We start from the raw sequence: 19,016 nt of genomic DNA on the forward strand, positions 1-19,016 counted from the left end.
ATACTCTGTAAAACTACAGTAAGGCACATCAACTCATACTCAACCTTTCTTGTAATAAAGATCTGTGTAGCATTTGTTTTTAACTGCACGTTGTACCTATATGTTCAGTGATTTGTGTATAACACCAAGATGCTCTCAACACCTTTCAATCCCTCACACCTCAAAAAAAATTTCTACCAAAGACTTTTGCCCCTCAACATTTACCACATCCACCAATGTTTTTCTGCTACCCCTCCACACCCTCCTCATTACCCACATAATCATCAGGTCCAGTATTGGCATGAGCTGTGTATTTGCAATCACAGGAAAGCATCTTGAAGTTCTGAAAGGTACTTCTTGGATGGTGGCCTCTCAAACACCAAGGAGGATCAGGTTACCAGTTGTAAAGTGACCCACAGGGCTCAGTTTTCTAACATGTATTTTCTGTGTTTAATCCTCTGAAACTCAGCCACCAGTGAGTCCACAACAGAAGTTAGTGGGGCTGGAGAGGTTTCAGGGGATAAGTTTGTGGAGCATGGAGAAGAAGTTGAGGCTACTGGAAATGGAGGGGAGGGGGGCAGGGCCCCGGGAGGAAGATAATAAAGGCCAGGTCAGGGACGAGAAGGTGCAAGGGTTGGATTATAGTGCCGTTTTGGAGTCGTGGGGGGCGGGAAGAAACGGGGAGCAGAATTGTTTTGGGAGCAAAGGAGTTTATGAGACGATTTTGAGCAAGGAACAACAAGGTTGGGCTTGTGAGGAAGAAACGAGTTACAAGGTCAGGTAAGGAGGGGAAGAGAAGAGCGGATTACAAGTTTGTATATGGGGAGGGGAGGCAAGGAAAAGAAACTAGCTTTGAGGGGGAGGAGAAGTGAGAGAGCATGCATAGGAGACAAGGAATTGGAACGGGTTTTGGCGGTGGGGGTATAAGGTTACCGCGGGGTCCGGTGCGAACATCCCTCCGGGGAGTGGAGGCGGTAGGTCAGGCTCAGGAACCGGAGGCGGCCCGGGCGGTGGGGGTGGGGGGGCTGCAGCCCTGCTCGTCGATTCCACGGGATGAAGGCTGCGGCGGGATCGGGGTGGGCCGGCGGGGCCGTGGGGAGGGGGGCGGTGTGCGGTATGAGCCGGGCCCGATGCCTTGCGCGCCATTCCTCGCCAGATCCAACGCCGGGGATGTGGGGGGAGCGGCGGGAATGGATGGCCTGGATCCTCCCTCTTCTCTCTCCCTCCCCCTCCCCCACCATACACAGAGATACAGACACACATATAACCGGGCGCCGGCTGACCGGGACGCCCCATCCCCCGTCATTTTGTGCGGGGGGGGGAGAGAGGTTTACCTTTCCCGGGAATCAGCGCGTCCCGGGAGGGGGAGCAGCCGTCCCTGGGTCTGACTGACTGAGGAGCGGGGACGTGAGGGTGGTGGTGGTGGGAAGAGCGGGGACGGCGGCCGCTCGGCCCGGTTCTCATCCCCTCGCCCTCCCCGGGTCCCCGGTACTCACCGCCGCTCGCGCCGCCTCCATTCCCGCTCGCGCTCCCCCTCCCGCGGCGCCGCTGCTGCTCCGCGTCACGTGACGCCCCGCGCTCCGGGTTTGCTTCACGCCGCTGCCAGACCCGGCTGGCTGAGCGTCGCTCGCTCCCAATCCCATCCATTGCTCTGCGCTCCGGCGAGTCTGGAAGGTGGGGGCGAGCTGTCTATCATCTGGGGGACGGAGGCCACTCTCGCATCAGTGCTGCAGACCATTTTCCCAATAGCCTCCTAGTCGCAGTTCTAATCGCCCACATTTGCAATTGGGAACTGGCAGCATAGAATTATCTTGCGGAGAAGTGCGTGGTGATGGTGGGTGCGGTGCACATCCGCCAGAATTATGCCGGGAGTCACAATTTAAATCATGGGCAGAGGGTGCATAAACGAGGTTCTTTGTTTCTAAAACGATTGCGGGTGTTGTAATCGAGGTGTGCGAGGATGGTGGAATGAGACGAGAGAGAGAAAATATTTCCTTTGATTCCGGGGGCACAATTCTCTTGCTCCTTCAGGGCTACTTTCTCTCACACAAAGGGTAGTGGAAGGCGGAAAAACTTGGCCCCAAAACTCAGTGGGAGCTGCGGGGGATGGGGGCCGTTTGCCACCACCAAGGTGGAGATTTTTGTTCGATAAACGATACACAGGGGAATGGTGTCGAAGCATAGACGAGCCCGCATTTGATTGAGAGGCAAAGCAGCGGGGGGTGGGAGGGGAGAGGAGCCGCTTCCGTATATTCCCGTGTTCCCAGATTTACAGTTTGCCCTCAGTGGATGGTCAGACTAATGTGGAGTGAGATCAGTGTGAACGGGGAGATCTCTCAGCTTCTCTTTTCCCGCTGCTCTGTGCAGTCCCCAGATCTCCGAATTTTCAAAAAATCCTCCGGCAGTCTCCGTTCCGTAAAAGGCTGGTGGCAGCAGGTTCGGTTGTAACTTTTTTTTAAAAAAAGGAACTGGATAAATGAACGGGAGAGGTGGTGTGCGGCGTGGAGACGGGCACGCCCCCCCTCCCTCCACATTTATACACGGTTTATACAACCACTAAAATTCCCAATCAATAAACCCCCGGTAGCACCTCATGGGGGCTGAAGTACGGACAGACTGCGGTTATAACGTGATGCCATTCATCTACGGCCAAAGGAGTCAGTCACAAGCCACAGTGTGGTGGCGATTACCAGGTTAACCCGTTAGTGATAGTGATAAAAGGATAAATATCGCCCAGGACGAGAGGGTAAACTTATTTTGAAATGGGGGGGGGGGAGGAACAAGGTCTTGGACGCCGGCTCGTCTTCTCCCTGCTCCAGAACCCGTTTCCTCCCATTCACGAAACCCGCTTAGCTACTGTTAGAAATAATCGATTAATAAGGATAGCGTCGACTGTTTATTCACTTCCACGGATGCTGCCTGACCTGCTGGCTTCCTGCAGCATTTTGTGCGCGTTGCCGTGGAAAGAGAAGGTGGGGGGGGGGGGGTCGCAACGAACGAGGAACTCGGGGAGGGAGGGTCGAGCAGTACTGCTGAAGAGAAAAGGACTTGTCGACGTTTCGAGTTCCGATGCGGGGTTTCGACCCGAAACGTCGCTCATTTCTTTTCCCTCAGCAGTGCATCTCCGCCCGCCGAGACCCTCCGGCAGAGAGTTTGCTGCTCCCGATCCCATCCCGCATCCGCGCTCTCTGGGGTCGCCAGGGAAGAGATTGGTTCCGACTGGGCGCAGCGCAAGAGACAGCACAAGATCGAGGAACTAACCGGCTTTCTTTGATGTTGTGGAAAACTTGAGCCTGCCTGCAAACTTACCTCCACCTGTCTCTTCAGCCTGCTCCAACACGGGCACAAACCTCCCCATCATAAGTGCTTCCGGTAACCATATAACAATTACAGCACAGAAACACGCCATCTCGGCCCTTCTAGTCCGTGCCGAACGCTTACTCCCACCTAGTCCCACCGACCCGCACTCAACCCATAACCCTCCATTCCTTTCCTGTCCACATAAATGACAACATCGAACCTGCCTCGACCACTTCTCGTTCCACACAGCTACCACTCTCTGAGTAAACAAGTTCCCCTCGTGTTACCCCTAAACTTTTGCCCCTTAACTGTTCACTCATGTCCTCTTGTTTGAATCTCCCCTACTCTCAATGGAAAAAGCCTATCCACATCAACTATATCTATCCCCCTCATAATTAGGCGGCAACCGTCACGAAAGGCCCTCGCCCATTCCGGAACATGTTCTCTTCCCGTTACTACCACCAGGGAGGAGATACGGGACCCTCAAAACCCACAATATACGTTTTAAGAAAAGCTTCTTTGCCCTCTGCAATCAGATTTCCACGAGCCCATGTCTTTGAGCTGATTTCTTTACATTGCCACTGATGGTAATGTGTTATACTTGTACTGTACTTGGTCGTGAGACAACATATTTCCCGCCTTATTTTAGTGCCAATAAACATGATTCTGATTTGAATTCCGATCCTGATGCCTTATGTATCTCCCAGTCCATTTGGATAGGGTCCGATGGGGAGGCCCGCCGAGAAGATAGAGATAAGGACACAGCAAGTGCCGGTGTCTAATTCGGGTTCATTTATTTATCACATTTCGGTTTGTTTGTTTATTCTAGAGCGACAGACAAGGCGATGGAGACAGCATCCGTGGGCAGTCGGCGTCTCCAGTCTGAATGAAAGGCCGATTTCCCTACACGGCCGCTGCCCGACCAGGGTCCAGGTTCAGAACAAAAACATATCAGCTTGGGGACCGAAGAGAATATTGAAATCAGCAGCTGCTGTCGCTCGTGTCTCCTCCATTTCCCGTCCAGCTGCCTTCACTGCTTCCCGCAGCCGCAATGACAGCGATAAGGCGCTCCCTGCCCTCGAGTTCCACCCCACGGGCGTCCGCAACCAGCGCATTGTTCTCCGCAACTTCCAAAGGGATCCAACGTCTCTCCCCCAAACCCCCGCCTCTCCGCTCTCCGTGACTGCCTTGTCCACTCGACCCTCCCCACTAATCTACCTCCTGACACTTACCCCTTGCAAGCGGGGCAAGCGCCACGCCTGCCCCTACACCTCCCTCCCTCGCCACCACTCAGGGCCCAAAGCAGTTCCTCCAGGGGAGGCGACGTTTCTCCTGCCGGGGTCCGTTGCCCCCATGGTGGCCTCCTCTATATCGGTGAGACCGGACGCAGATTTGTCAAGCACTGCGAAAGACAGGATCACCCATTTCAATTCGACTTCCCATTCCCATTCCGACATGGCCTCGTCTATGAAGCCGAACTCAGGCTGAACGACAATCACTACATACAGTGTCTGGATAGCCCCCAACCCGATGGTGTGAACGTGGATTTTTCCAACTTCTGCTAATTTCTCCTTCCACCCTTCTTCTCTCTTTTTCTATTCCCCATTCTGGTTACCCTCTCATTCCTCTTCTGGCCTGTGCATCACTTTCCTTTCTGGCATGGCCCACTGCCCTCTCCTCTTTGATCCCTCTTCTTTAGCCCGTTCCACCTATCCCCTCCCAGCTTCTCACTTCATCCCCCTTTCCCCACCCACCCACTTTTCTCTCGCTTGTTCCCACCTATTCCCTCCCAGCTCTTGAACCTTCCCCTACCCCCCCCCCCATTCTGGCTTTTGCTGCCTTCCTCTCCAGCCCAAAACATTGACGTTCAATACCCTCCATAGATGCTGCCTGACTCATTGAGATCCATCAGGTGTGTGTGTGTGTGAGAGAGAGAGAGAGACTGTGGAAGGATTCCACTGGTTTGTTGCTCCAGGGTGGGCTGAACACCACCCATCCGTCCTGGTGTTAGAACTGCTAGCAACGATCCTTTCTAAAATGGGCTTGTCATCTCGATTTTAACAGAGGGGAAGACAATTCCAGGGGACGACAACTGCAGGGGAGTGCTGTTATATCTACAGCAGGGGGGAGGAGTGCAAAACGGGGAAAGAAGTGAACAATTATAGAAAGGTTATGACTCGAGACGATTCAACCCATTGTGCCTCGCAAGAAGCAGAATTAAATGTCTACAACTGGTGTAAGTAATAAGCAGATTTCTATTCAGAGGCTCACAACAACCTACTTGCTTTTGTACTATGCATTTCTAGAAGGGCCAAGGGTCCGTATGCTTTTTCTGCAAAAAAAATCCACACTTTCTAGAAACATGAATCATTAACATCAAAGGTTCCTATACATAAACACTTTAGATTTGTTCTTCCTGCACAGTCTCTTCAGAGCAATACCGTTTAAATCAATTCTCATTATTCTTCCTACTGAAATATGTTACTAAACAGCATTTCATTCACAAATGCTTCAATTCACTCTGCCTGCTCTTTAAGCTGCCTGGATAAAGCAGCCAGTGCTGTCAAAACCCTGCACCCCCCCAGACGCCCTCTCTTCTCTCTCCTCCCAAAATCACATACCACCGGGCTCGAGAGCAGATTCTGTCCTGCAGTTATAATTTGATTGAATGTCACTTTATACCACACCATATGGTGGACTCTCAACCTCAAAATCTACCTTGTCGTGGCCTTGCACCTTATTCTCTGCCTGCACTGCACTTTCTCAGTAATTGTCACAGTTTTGCTACCTCAAAGCACTGATGAGATGAAATGATCTGAATACAAAACAATTTATTTTACTGTATGACAATAATAAACCAATTATTAGTTTCCATATCCATAGCACTGTCTATATATCTCGATAGAGACTAACCAAAGTTTCCAAGCCTGGGCAGGGTTTATTTTTATGGAAGACTGGCAGTTGCCCAAGCTGCAAGTCTCCCCTCTCCACGCCACCGATGTTGTCCAAGGGAAGGGCATTAGGACCCATACAGCTTGGCACCGGTGACGTCGCAGAGCAATGTGTGGTTAAGTGCCTTGCTCAAGGACACAAACACAGCCTCAGCCAAGGCTCGAACCAGCAACCTTCAGATAACTAGGCGAACGCCTTGGCCACTTGGCCACGTGCCAACACTGTATTGCTGCTGCAAAAACAAGCAAATTTCAGGACATATGTGAATGATGATAAACCTGATTCTGATATGGGTCTCTGTTGGGGACTGAGAGCGGGAAGGGGGTAGGGAGAGGGGAATCTTGGTCGGAAAATGGGGAAGGGAGCAGGAAGCACCAGAGAGACATTCTGTAATGATCAATAAACCAATAGTTCGGAATCAAATGACCTTGCCCGGTGTATGAGGTGGGTACGTCTGCACCTGCACCAACTCTCCTCACCCAACCCCAGCGCTCCTTCTCTACCATCTGCCCCACATCCCTCCCGCGGCGCTCCACCCTCACCATTCCCAACATCTTTTGCTCCTGCCAGATTTACAAACGCGCTCTCCGCTCCACATTGATAAGTACAGTACTATGCAAAGGCCTTAGGCACCCCTTGTTATAATGTGCCTAGTACTGTAACATCATCCTGCTCAGGGCTTACCACGCCAGCTTTCGTCGCACATGCAAGCCTTAGGAGGGCTTCAGTGCACCAAAATCCAGGTCACCCAGGTAGGTGTCTAGTTACAAGAGTATCTCAGCCAATGAGGTGGAACCAGGGCAATGGGGAAGGAAGTGGCTGGCTCCATGGTAACCTGCTCGATGTGCAGATAGTCAAGTTACAACCTATGCACTCATTTTCAAGGACTCTTCATCTCATGTTCTCGATGATAATAAACAATAGACAGTAGGTGCAGGAGTAGGCCCTTCGGCCCTTCTAGCCAGCACCGCCATTCACTGTGATCATGGCTGATCATACCCCGTTCCTGCCCTCTCCCTGTATCCCTTGACCTCGCTATCTATAAGAGCTCTATCTAACTCTGTCTTGAATGCATCCAGAGACTTGGCCTTCACTGCCTTCTGGGGCAGAGCATTCCACATATCCACCACTCTCTGAGTGAAAAAGTTTTTCCGCATCTCAGTTCTAAATGGCCTACCCCTTATTCTTAAACTGTGGCCTCTGGTTCTGGACTCACCCATCAGCGGGAACATGCTTCCTGCCTCCAGTGTGTCCAATCCCTTAATAATTTTATATGTTTCTGTCAGATCCCCTCTCATCCTTCTAAATTCCAGTGTATACAAGCCCAGTCGCTCCAATCTTTCAACATATGACGACAGTCCCACCATTCTGGGAATTAACCTTGTGAACCTACGCTGCACTCCCTCAATAGCAAGAATGTCCTTCCTCAAATTTGGAGACCAAAACTGCACACAATACTCCAGGTGTGGTCTCACCAGGGCCCTGTACAGCTGCAGAAGGACCTCTTTACTCCTATACTCAATGCCTCTTGTCATAAAAGCCAGCATGCCATTAGCATTCTTCGCTGCCTGCTGTAGCTGCATGCTTGCTTTCATTGACTGATGTACAAGAACACCTCGATCTCGTTGTACTTCCCCTTTTCCTAACTTGACTCCATTTAGATAGTAATCTGCCTTCCTGTTCTTGCCACCAAAGTGGATAACCTCACATTTATCCACATTAAACTGCATCTGCCATACATCTGCCCACTCACCCAACCTGTCCAAGACACCCTGCATTCTCATAACATCCTCCTGACATTTCACACTGCCACCCAGCTTTGTGTCATCGGCAAATTTGCTAATGTTACTTTTAATCCCTTCATCTAAATCATCAATGTATATTGTAAACAGCTGTGGTCCCAGCACCGAACCTTGTGGTACCCCACTGGTCACAGCCTGCCATTCCAAAAGGGACCCGTTAATCACTACTCTTTGTTTCCTGTCAGCCAGCCGATTTTCAATCCATGTCAGTACTCTGCCCCCAATACCATGTGCCCTAATTTTGCCCACTAATCTATGTGGGTCTTTATCAAAAGCTTTCTGGAAGTCCAGGTACACTACATCCACTGGCTCTCCCTTGTCCATTTTCATAGTTACATCCTCAAAAAGCTCCAGAAGATTAGTCAAGCTTGATTTTCTCTTCATAAATCCATGCTGACTCAGACTGATCCTTCTTCTGCTATCCAAATGTGTTGTAATTTCCTCTTTTATAATTGACTCCAGCATCTTTCCCACCACTGACGTCAGGCTAACCGGTCTATAATTCCCTGTTTTCTCTCTCCCTCCTTTCTTGAAAAGTGGGACAACATTAGCCACCCTCCAATCAGCAGGAACTGTTCCTGAATCTATAGAACATTGGAAAATGATTACCAATGCGTCCACAATTTCTACAGCCATTCAATAAATGATTATTGCTTATTTATTATTACTATTACTGTTATTCTCTTCTGTATTTGCACATTTTATTGTCTTTTGCACACTGGTTGTTTGTTTAACAGTGAGTGATCACCTTAGTCCCATTTCTCGTGATTGCAAGACCCCGTTAGTAATTGTCAACGAGGAATGCAGCAAGTTCGATTCACTGATTTGTTGGTGGACGGCGAGGGAGCCGCGTGGCCTCGGTCGTAGCAACATTAGGCCTCGGGCTGCAGTGTCGCCTGTTTACAGCCACCCAGGAGAGAGGCCTTGGAAGCAGTGTGGTGCAGCATCCAAGCTGGAGTCAGTGTTGCCCCCCCACCCCCCGCCACTGTTCGCTCAGAAGAAGATAAGCAATATTGTGGTCAACTGCAGACTGCTGCAACATTCATGGATTCAGGGCCTTGGACTAAATATATTATGGTGGTGGCATCCGTTGGTCTCGAGAGACCATGGATCTGCGCCTGGAGTTTCCAGGGCGCAGGCCTGGGCAGGGTTGTATGGGAGACCGGCAGTTGCCCAAGCTGCAGGCCTTCCCCTCTCCACGCCACCGATGTTGTCTAAGGGAAGGGCACTAGGACCCATGCAGCTTGGCACTGGTGACGTCGCAGAACAATGTGTTGTTAAGTGCCTTGCTCAAGGACACAAACCCACTGTCTCAACTGAGGCTCGAACCAGTGACCTTCAGGTTACTAGTCTGATGCCTTGCCCACTAGGCCACGCGCCAACACTAACTGTATTTTACTGCTAGCTTATATCTGCTTGCTGCCTTATACCTGCTATGTTTGCCTTGTGCTGGGGGTGACTGTCAGCACTGTGTGTTGCATCTTACCCCCGGAGTAACACTGCTTTGTTTGACTGCATTCATGGGTTGAATGACAATTAAGTTTCATCTTTTCTGCCCTGTTGGTCTTTCATTGGCTCTATTATGCTTCCTGGATTTACTGAGAATGCCTACAAGTAAATGAATCTCAGGGTTCTATGTGGTGACATATACGTACTTCGATAAGAAATTTACTTTGAACTTTGAACTGATCACTGACACTGTATCAGCTTTTCCCAAGAAGTGGCACTGAAACTTTTAACAACAGGTGTGGTCCGTCTCCAGCTTTGTTGGCTGTCAGTGATTTGAGAGTGAATATCAAATGTCTCTGACATTTAGAGGCATTTTAAAGCAATTAAACATGACGCAAATAATTACTGTATCTTTAAAATACGAGATCATTATTAAGTTAAAATCAGTTTATTGTCATTCAGCCATAGACCATGATTGTCATTCAATCATAGAGAGATCAGAAGTGGAGAGAGTGAGCAGTTTCAAGATCTCTGAAGATCTAACCTGATCCCAACTTATCGATGTAGTTATAAAGAAGGCAAGACAGCAACTACACTTCATTCAGAGTTTAAAGAGATTTGGTATGTCAACAAATACACTCAAAAACTTCTCTAGATGTACCATGGAGAGCACTTTGACAGGCTGCATCACTGTCTGGGAGAGGACGGCTACTGCAAGGGACCGAAGGAAGCTGCAGAGAATTGTAAATTTAGTCGGCTCCTTCTTGGGTACTAGCCTACAAAGTACCCAGGACATCTTTAGGGAGTGGTGTCTCAGAAAGGCAGCATCCATTATTAAGGATCTCCAGTATCCAGGGCATGCCCTTTTCTCACTGTTACCATCAGGGAGGAGGTACAGAAGCCTGAAGGCACACACTCAGCGATTCAGGAACAGCTTCTTCCCCTCTGCCATCCAATTCCTAAATAGACATTGAACCCCTGAACACTACTTCACTTTTTAAATATATACTGTATATTATTTTCTGTTTTTTGCATGATTTTTAATCTAAATTTACACTGTAATTTATTTATTATTATTTTCCCCTTCTTCTATATTGTGTATTGCTTTGAACTGCTGCTGTTACGTTAACAAATTTCACGTCACATGCCGATGATAATAAACCCGATTCTGATCCTGATATACTGCCAACTGAAACAAGTCACACACGATACCTGAAGTAATCCAACGGATTCTGGTTAATTGGGCCATTGGTAATTTGGGACAATTCTTAAAGAACAAAAAAAAAGATTGAGAAAATAGCTGAGATTCCATTTGTTTATTTGGGACACTATGCTGTTTAGTTGGGGCAGGCTACTATTGCTGAACAGTTTCTAACTAGCAACAGTCACATGCACATGTGAGTCAGTTTGACACTACGCCGTGTTCAGAACAAAGTTTTTATATAGCATCGGTTATGTGTGTTTGTGTTCAAAAAGCAGTGATTTTGTCACTGATAGCTGGTAATAAATAAGTAGTAAGACAATTTGGACTCGTTTTGCCCAATGTGATTTCAAGCATTCAGGTGAGAAATGGGCAGGGGTGAAAATCAAGCAATCTCTCTACATCAGCAAGTTAGGAACGACAAAGGATTTGAAGTTATCAACAATCATCTTGAATATTACAATGAAAATTTGGAGGATACAGAAGTTTCTAAGTAACATCAGTCGCATACACATACTATGTCATGCTTAGAGCGAACAGTTTTAAATAGCTTCTTTTTGCTTATGTTATTCATTTGGGCCGACCTTCTCTGAAGTGAAAAGCAGTGATTTCTGACACTACATCATGTAGGAAGTCAATGTAGGCAGTCCATTATCTGCACTGATTTTGTTCATTTACAGTCAATTGAAAAAACACTGCAGTGTACACTGAATGAATTCTTCTGTCAGTAACTATTAAGAGCTAATACACAGTTATGTAGTACTGTATTAACATTGGTAGTATTCTAATTTGTTCTGAGTTTCATTTAAATATGCAACTTGTTAAGTCTTTTTTAAACTATTTCCATGAAACATTAGCTAAATGGGCTGCCTCTTGATTGTGCTAAAATGCACTGGGTCCCAATTGACCGGAATCCACAAATAAATTAACAAATAATACATTGCATTTATGACTCAACTTAAAAAGTGAACAGTAAAACGCTACTAGCACTTCATGGGTGACGAGACCTGGGTGGCAACAGGGAGTTCAGTAGTCTGGAGGAAGAAGCTGCTTCCCCTGCTAACAGTTCTTGACTGAATGCTACAGTACCTCCCGATTGAAGCTAGGTGGCCGAAGAGATTATTGGAAAGATGGGAGAGATCACTGACAGTGCTGCATATGCAGCTCTCTAGCCCACTATCTCTGATGGGGGGAAGAGAGACCCCAATGATCCTCTCAGCAGCCCTTGCAATCCCTTGTGGGGACTTGCAGTCAAACGCCCTGCAGCTCCCGTACCAGGCAATGATAGAGCTGGTCAGGCCACTCCTGACGGTGCTCCATTAAATGGGAGAAGAGGGGAAATCTCGCTCAACTCTTTCTTGACCAAAGAGATGGTGTTGATAGACCAGCTGAGATTGTTCATTACGTTCACTCCCAGAAACCAGGTGCACCTAACTCTCTCCAAGGAGGAGCCGTTTACGTGCGGTGAGGAGAGTACCTTCCTAAAGCCCACAATCATCTCCTTGGTCTTGTCCACGTTGAGACTCGTGCCACTCTACCTCCTCTTTGTACGCCGTCTCATCATCGTCGCTGATGAGGCCCAACCATCGGTGGCGGATCTCAACGAGATCTTCAGATTTTAACAAGCAGCCACCAACTTGAAACGCCTCTCTCCGCAGATGCTGCCTGACCTGCCGAGCGTCTCCGATTTCAGATTTCTCAACTCCGGCAGCGATTGGCTTTCTGAAAGGTGCGGCAGGTGTGGTGGGGAGTGTTAACGAGGGAGGGTCTCAGGATCAAGGGTAGACTATTCAGGGCTGGGACGTCAAGAGGCTTTTCACTCAGAGAGCGGTTAATCTTTGAAATTTCTCCCCCAGGGGCATTGGATGGTCAGACGCTGTTCACGCAGAAGGGAGATCAGTGAACGTAGGACAGTACACCCAGAAACAGGCCTTTCTGCCCGCACGGTTGTGCCGAGCTAATTAAACTATTAATTAAACTCCTAACTAAACTAATCCCTTATGTCCAAATCTCTCCGTTCTTTGCATAATTACATGTCTAATCTTAAAGGAGCTCTGCTATATTTGCCCTCCTGGCAGCACACTTCCCTGACTACCACCCCTGTCTGTGCAAAAAAAAAACTTGCCCCACACAGCTCCTTTGAATTATTCCTTCCCCCCCCCCCACCCCAAATTCATGTTCCCTAGTAATAGACATTTCAACCCAGGGGAAAAGATGCTGGCTCTCTATTCTATCTGTTCCCTCTATTAGGACATGTCCATCGCCTCCGCAGCTCCACAGAAAATAACCTAAGTTAGTCCAACTTCTCCTTACAGCAAATGCCCGCTAACCCAGACAACACCTTGGTAAACACACTTCTGGATGTTAAGAGAATCGATGGATTTGAGGGTAAAGGCAGGAAAACGATGCCAAAGTTGGAAGAATAGCTATGCTCGAGGTCCCCCACCTCCAGGCCATGTCCACTTCTCATTACTACCATTGGCCATGAGATATAGGAGCCTTCAGTCCCACAACACTCGGCTCAAAACCAGTTTTTACCCTTCAACCTCAGGCTCCTAAACCAGCGTGGATCATTTCACTCACCTCAACTCTAATCCACAACCTATAGATTAACCTTTGAGCACTCCGAAACTCATGCTCTCAGTATCACTTACCTTTTTATTTTTCGTCAGTCTCCTTTTGCACATTGGTTGTTTCTCAGTCTTTTTCTCGGTTTTTCTCAGTTTCTCAGTTTTCCATTATTTTGTTTTTCTTTATTTTTACTGTGAACACCTGCGAGAAAGTGAGTCTCAATGTAGAATGTGGTGGCATAAATGGACTTTAATAATAGAATTACTTTGAACTTTGAATGATATTGAATGTACACTGCAGCAGGTTCAAAGGGCCAGATGGCCTGCAGCCTCTTCTAATAGATTTGTTGGGCCCGGAGTTAGAGAAATGGGGGTGTTTGGTGATGTAACTGGTTTCCCGAGCTGTCGCTGGTGAGGTGAGTAACATTAGGAGGAGAGGGAGGCCAGCGTTGAGGGATTGAAGAAAAATCAGAGGTTGTGGTGTTACATGTCACAGAGGTGAGGCCCTCCCAACCATTGAGCACATCTACATGAAACGCTGTTGTAGGAAAGCAGCATCCATCATCAGAGGTCCCCACCACCCAGGCCAGGCTCTTCTCTTGCTGCTGCCATCAGGTAGAAGGTACAAGAGCCTCAGGGTTCGCACCACAAGGTTCAAGAAACTGTTACTACCCCTCAACCATCAGGTCCTTGAACAAAAGGGGATAACTTCACTCCATTTGCCCATCCACTCAGATGTCCCCACAACCAATGATCTCCCATCAAAAACTCTTTATCTCATGTCCTCATTATTTATTGCTACTTCTTTATATTTGCACTTGCACAGTTTGTTATCTTCTGCCCTCTGGTTGACCTTTCATTGATCTTGTTACAGCTACTATCCTATAGATTTGCTGAGTGAGCCCGCAGGAAAATGAATCTCAGGGTTGTATGTGTGATAGTAAAATTTACTTTGAAAGAGGTGGCAAAGAGTGGGAAGGCGAAACAATGGAGAAATTGGAAAATAGGGTGGAATTCTTTTGATTTATTTAGAGATACAGCATTGTAACAAAGCCTTCTGGCTCAACGAGCCTGCAATATCCAATTACACCAATTAACCTGCATCTTTGGAGCATTTGCAGGAAGCCCATGCGGTCTCGGGGAGAATGTACAAACCCCTTACAGACCGCGGTGGGAATTGAACTTGTGTCGCTGGCACTGTAGTAGCCTTACCCTACTGTGCTGCCCACATTCTGTCCTAATATCAATGATGGGTCTATGGGAAGAGCAGGCCTGGGTGAAAGGGACACTGGTAATGAGACAGGGAGGCCATCCAGGCTGTGTGGGAATAGTTAGGGCTGGAGATAATGATGCTTTGGCTGCTGAAGCAGAGAGTGAGAGATGGGTGATGGAGATCAAACCGGAGAAGCACGCATTCGGAAACTCTCAGAACCATTCGCAGTCTCCGCCGATGCAGAAGGTGAGTACCGGCTGCTCTGGGAGGAACCCTGACCAAGCTCAGCAGGTCCGATGCAGAGGTCTGAAGGTCCAGGACCACAGTCAGTGAGTCTGGAGGTAAAAGGCCTGAGGGTTGAGTCTGCGAGGTTGGGCAGGAGGTTCAAGGCCCAATGTATGTGAATTTGAAGGTTTGGGGCCAAGGCCTAGAGGCCCAGAGGCAGCCTACCCTGGGGTTGGAGGTCCGAGTATGTGTGTGAGAAAATGGGGGTGGCAATGGAGCCTGCTTTGCTGCTGTTGTTGTTGTCTTTATTGTTCTGTTGAACAATCCATGGATTGTCACCTTGTCGTGGTGGAGAAGCTCGTGTGGACCTGAGGTCCTGAGAGCGATGCCATCTGGATCTATGTTCCTGGTAGGGTCACCCATGGCGGTAAGGTCGAGGGTGAGGTCCCTGACAAAGAACAATCCAACCAAGACCTCAACGGTGGAACAGGCGGATGAAGTTACTTTGAACTCAACGGCCGTGAAGGCGGATGAAGGCTGCAACAAATCCATCAGCTCCGATCGTCGTGGTTTCCATGCCACTGGAATCAGTTGGTTGATTTGTGAAGTATTGTGTGCTTCTTGGAGTGCAACATCAAGTACACGTTAAACAAATACACGCACAGGCGTCTTCGCTCTGTGGCCTACATATAGATCAATGGAACGAAGACCAACATCCTCGACCTTGAGGGGTAGCCACGGCAACGATGGACCATGGGCATGATATGTTGGTGCCGGAATGTGAGGTGCCACTTGCGGGCTGCCCCCAGCGCATCCTTGGCTGTGTTGGTTGTTAACACAAATGATGAATTTCACTGCATGTTCTGCTGTATGTGGTAAATCTGAATCTGAACCTATACCATGATCACACCTGGTTCGTCCACATCTGGAGGTCCAAGTCCGTTTTGGCTCCTGTATCACAGGGAGCTCAGAGCACTCATCCTGAGAACAGCCCACAGTGAGAATCCCTAACTCAATCCCAAAGAGCTCTGAAAACTGGGATCAACAGCTTTCCAACAAGCAGGTCGTTTTTTAACCCAGTGAGAATTTTAAACGTGCTGTCACGTTTAGAGCAAGATGAGGCCTGACCTGAATGAAAGGCAGAAGAGGACGTTGGTGAGGCAACATCTGGAGTGGTATGCACGGTTTTGGTCCCATTACCCAAGAGGAGACATAATCTTACTGAAGACAATCCAGAGGAGATTCACCAGGTTAATTCCTGGAATGAGAGAGTCATCCTATCAAGAGAGTTTAGAAGAACAAAGAGATCTTAGTGAAACATTTAAGATCATCAGAGGGCATGGTAGGGGAGATGTTGAGATGTATTCATTAGTGAGAGAGTCTCAAATATGGGGACATAGTTTCAAGATAAGAGGAATATAACTGAGGTGCATATGAATTTTTTCTTTCGGAGGGTGATGACTCTCTTGAATTCTCTGCCAGAGGTTTGTGGAGGTTAGCTTGTTCGGTGTTTGAAGTGATCAGTTTTTGTAATGTAGTGGGATCGAGGGTGATGGGGACCTGGCATAGAGCAGGAACTGAGTGAGGCCTGAGGTAGACCAGGCCTGATCACATTGAAGGTTGAGTATGTTTGAAGGGCCATGTGGCCAAGTCCTGCTCTTGTTCTGTTACATTGTAGTGAGGTTTAAGGGGCTGTGTTGCTCCTCTTCAGAAGATTAGGAAATTCAATTGGAATCTAATATTGGGCACCAAATCGGTGATGGGGGTTCAGTCCAAGAATCTGAGGGTTCACTCCAGAAAGTCCCCTACATTGGAATGCAGGAAATAGGAGCAGGAGAATGACATTTTTCCCTACTGGTCTGTTATGCTGTGACTGCCCTTTGACCTCATCTCCCGGCCCAGTAGCCCTTACCTCCCCTTCCCCCCCCCCCCCAAACCCCGTGGTCCAAAAGTCTTCCCTTCTCTCAGTCTCAGATGGAAACTGGATCACGGATCCACACAGCACCAGCTGAGGAGATTTGGTATGCCACCTCCAAGGACAGTCTGCAGATGCACTGTGGAGGCACTCTGACAGGTTTACATCAACGCTTGGCGAGGAGGCTCCGATGCACAGGATCAAAAAAGAGAGCTACGGAGATCAGCCAACTCCATCATGGGCGCTGGCCACACATCTTCAAAAAGTATGCCCCAAGGAGGCAGAATCCATCCGGGACATGCCCTCTCCTCATTGCTACCATCAAGGGAACCCGTAGACATGCACACTCCGTGTTTTAGGAAGAGCTTCCTCTCCTCTGTAATTAGGCTGACTCCTACCGTACTATTTTGCTCTCTTTGTACACTACTTACTTATTTTAAAAAATCTATTTCTTACTGAAACAAAGACATATATGCAGAAAAATGCCAGAAAAAGGCCAGTAATACCATGAACAATCAAAGCCACCCTGCTCATGGACTGTTTATCCCACATCCATCAGGGAGGAGGCTACGTAGCATCAAGTGTAGGACCACCAAACTCAAAAACAGTTACTTTCCCCAAGGAGTAAAGCTGATCAACGCCTCCAGTCACTAACCCACCCCTCCACAACTTTACCATTTCCTGTCAGAATCATCTTATGTGCAGACACTCCCATGCCTAGTGTCACATACTATCAATCTATGTATATAAACTATCTTATGTATTTATATTTATTGTGTTTTTTTATTATTGTTCTTTGTCTTTTTTTTCTATGCTGCATCATATCCGGAGTAACAATTATTTTGTTCTCCTTTACACTTGCGTACTGGAAATGACATTAAACACTCTCGAATCTTGAATCTAGTTCATTTTTTAATGTATTGCACTGTACTGCTCCCTCAGAACAAAACACATTTTCCAACATATGTCCGTGGTAATAAACCTGATTCTGATTCTGTTCAGCTTCGACAGAACCCAAGTTCTGTTCTTGCCAGAAAGGACACTGATGATTAGTTCCAAGTGGAATTGGATCTCCGACTGTGTGCCTGACCTCTTCCCGCCCGCTAAAGTCACGCTGTGCACATTTCTGCGCCTACTGACCTCATCCGGAGTGGAGGCTCCGTGCTGCGACTCTCCTTGAGCTGCCTCAGTCGGACAGAGAACAGAGGACACAGAATGGTAGAGCGCAGTGCCGGCCCTTCAGCCCACAATGTTGTGCTGTCTGATATAAACCTAGTCCACAATCAATCTAACCTTTCCCTCCTACTCAGCCTATACGTCTTCATTTTATTTTACCTCCATGTGTCAAACTCAGAGTCTGAAACACCCCTAATGTTCTATCTCTACCACCAGCCCAGCGGTGAGCTCCATGCACCCACCACTCTGCTTAAAATAACACCCACCCTCATCTTTCCTCCACTCACTTTCAATGGAAACCCTCTGAAATTGGCCATTGCTGCCCTGGGAAAAAGGTGCTGGCTGTCTTCTCTACCTATTCCTCTGGCAACCTTATACAACTTCATCAAGTTGCCTCTCGCCTTCCTTCTCTCCAAAGCGGAAAAAATACCACTCAAACTTTTCTCAAAAGACATTGTCTAATCCGGGCAGCATCCTGATAAGACCATGACGCTTCCATGTCCTTCCTGTAATGAGGTGACCACAACGGAACACAATATTCCAAGTGTAGCCTTGATGTTTCTCTCTGCGCCTTGTGGCACGTCAGGCAGCATCCATGCCTTCTTCTTCTTCTTGTTTTACAGCGGTTGGCACCCAGCTTAGTGGCGCATTACCGCCACCTTCTGCTCCAGAGTGTGGATCAGACGGTAGACTTACATTCTAAATCCCTTCACCCATTCTCTCTCACATACACACATACCCTAATCTACACTTTATCTTTCCTTCTTTGGCCATCCTAGTACCCTATTCCTGCTTATCCATCATATCCTATTAAAAAACCCCTGCGCCCCTTAAGAAAGCTAAAAGAACCCTGACCTATGCCCTCTCACCCCATGCCCAGTAACCCTTTTAATGTGAATTCCTCCACCCCCAATTCCCTTAGATTAATTCTCATCAACTCTCTCCGTATCCCATACTTCCTGCAACTCAGAATTACATGCTCTACTGACTCCCCTTCCTGACATTTCTCACACAATCCTTTCTGGGGTTTCCCTACAATTTCAATGTTTTGTTTAGTGCACAGTGCCCCAGCCTTGACAGCATCCATTCCGTTTATTTAGCACTTCTGCCTGATTTTTACAAGGCCGAGTTGTTAGCTCGATTCCCAACCTTGCACGGGTGGAAAACGTGCACGGAGACGGCGGGATTTGAACTTGAGACCACTCACCCCAAAGACCGGTGCAGTTGCCTGTAT

General features: G+C 48.0%; 1 protein-coding gene across 2 annotated transcripts in view; it reads right to left on the bottom strand.

Annotated features, from left to right (window-relative positions):
* The window catches only part of tcf20 (transcription factor 20), a 65,777-nt gene extending 64,111 nt beyond the window's left edge, over window positions 1–1,666 (bottom strand). For both annotated transcript variants that reach the window (XM_059953822.1, XM_059953821.1), the window contains exon 1: window positions 1,476–1,666. The gene's annotated coding sequence lies outside the window, so the exon portion shown is untranslated. The remainder of the gene's footprint in view (window positions 1–1,475) is intronic.
* Window positions 1,667–19,016: the final 17,350 nt, after the last annotated feature.

Source organism: Hypanus sabinus, chromosome 29 (assembly GCF_030144855.1).
Source record: "Hypanus sabinus isolate sHypSab1 chromosome 29, sHypSab1.hap1, whole genome shotgun sequence".
NCBI lineage: Eukaryota > Metazoa > Chordata > Chondrichthyes > Myliobatiformes > Dasyatidae > Hypanus > Hypanus sabinus.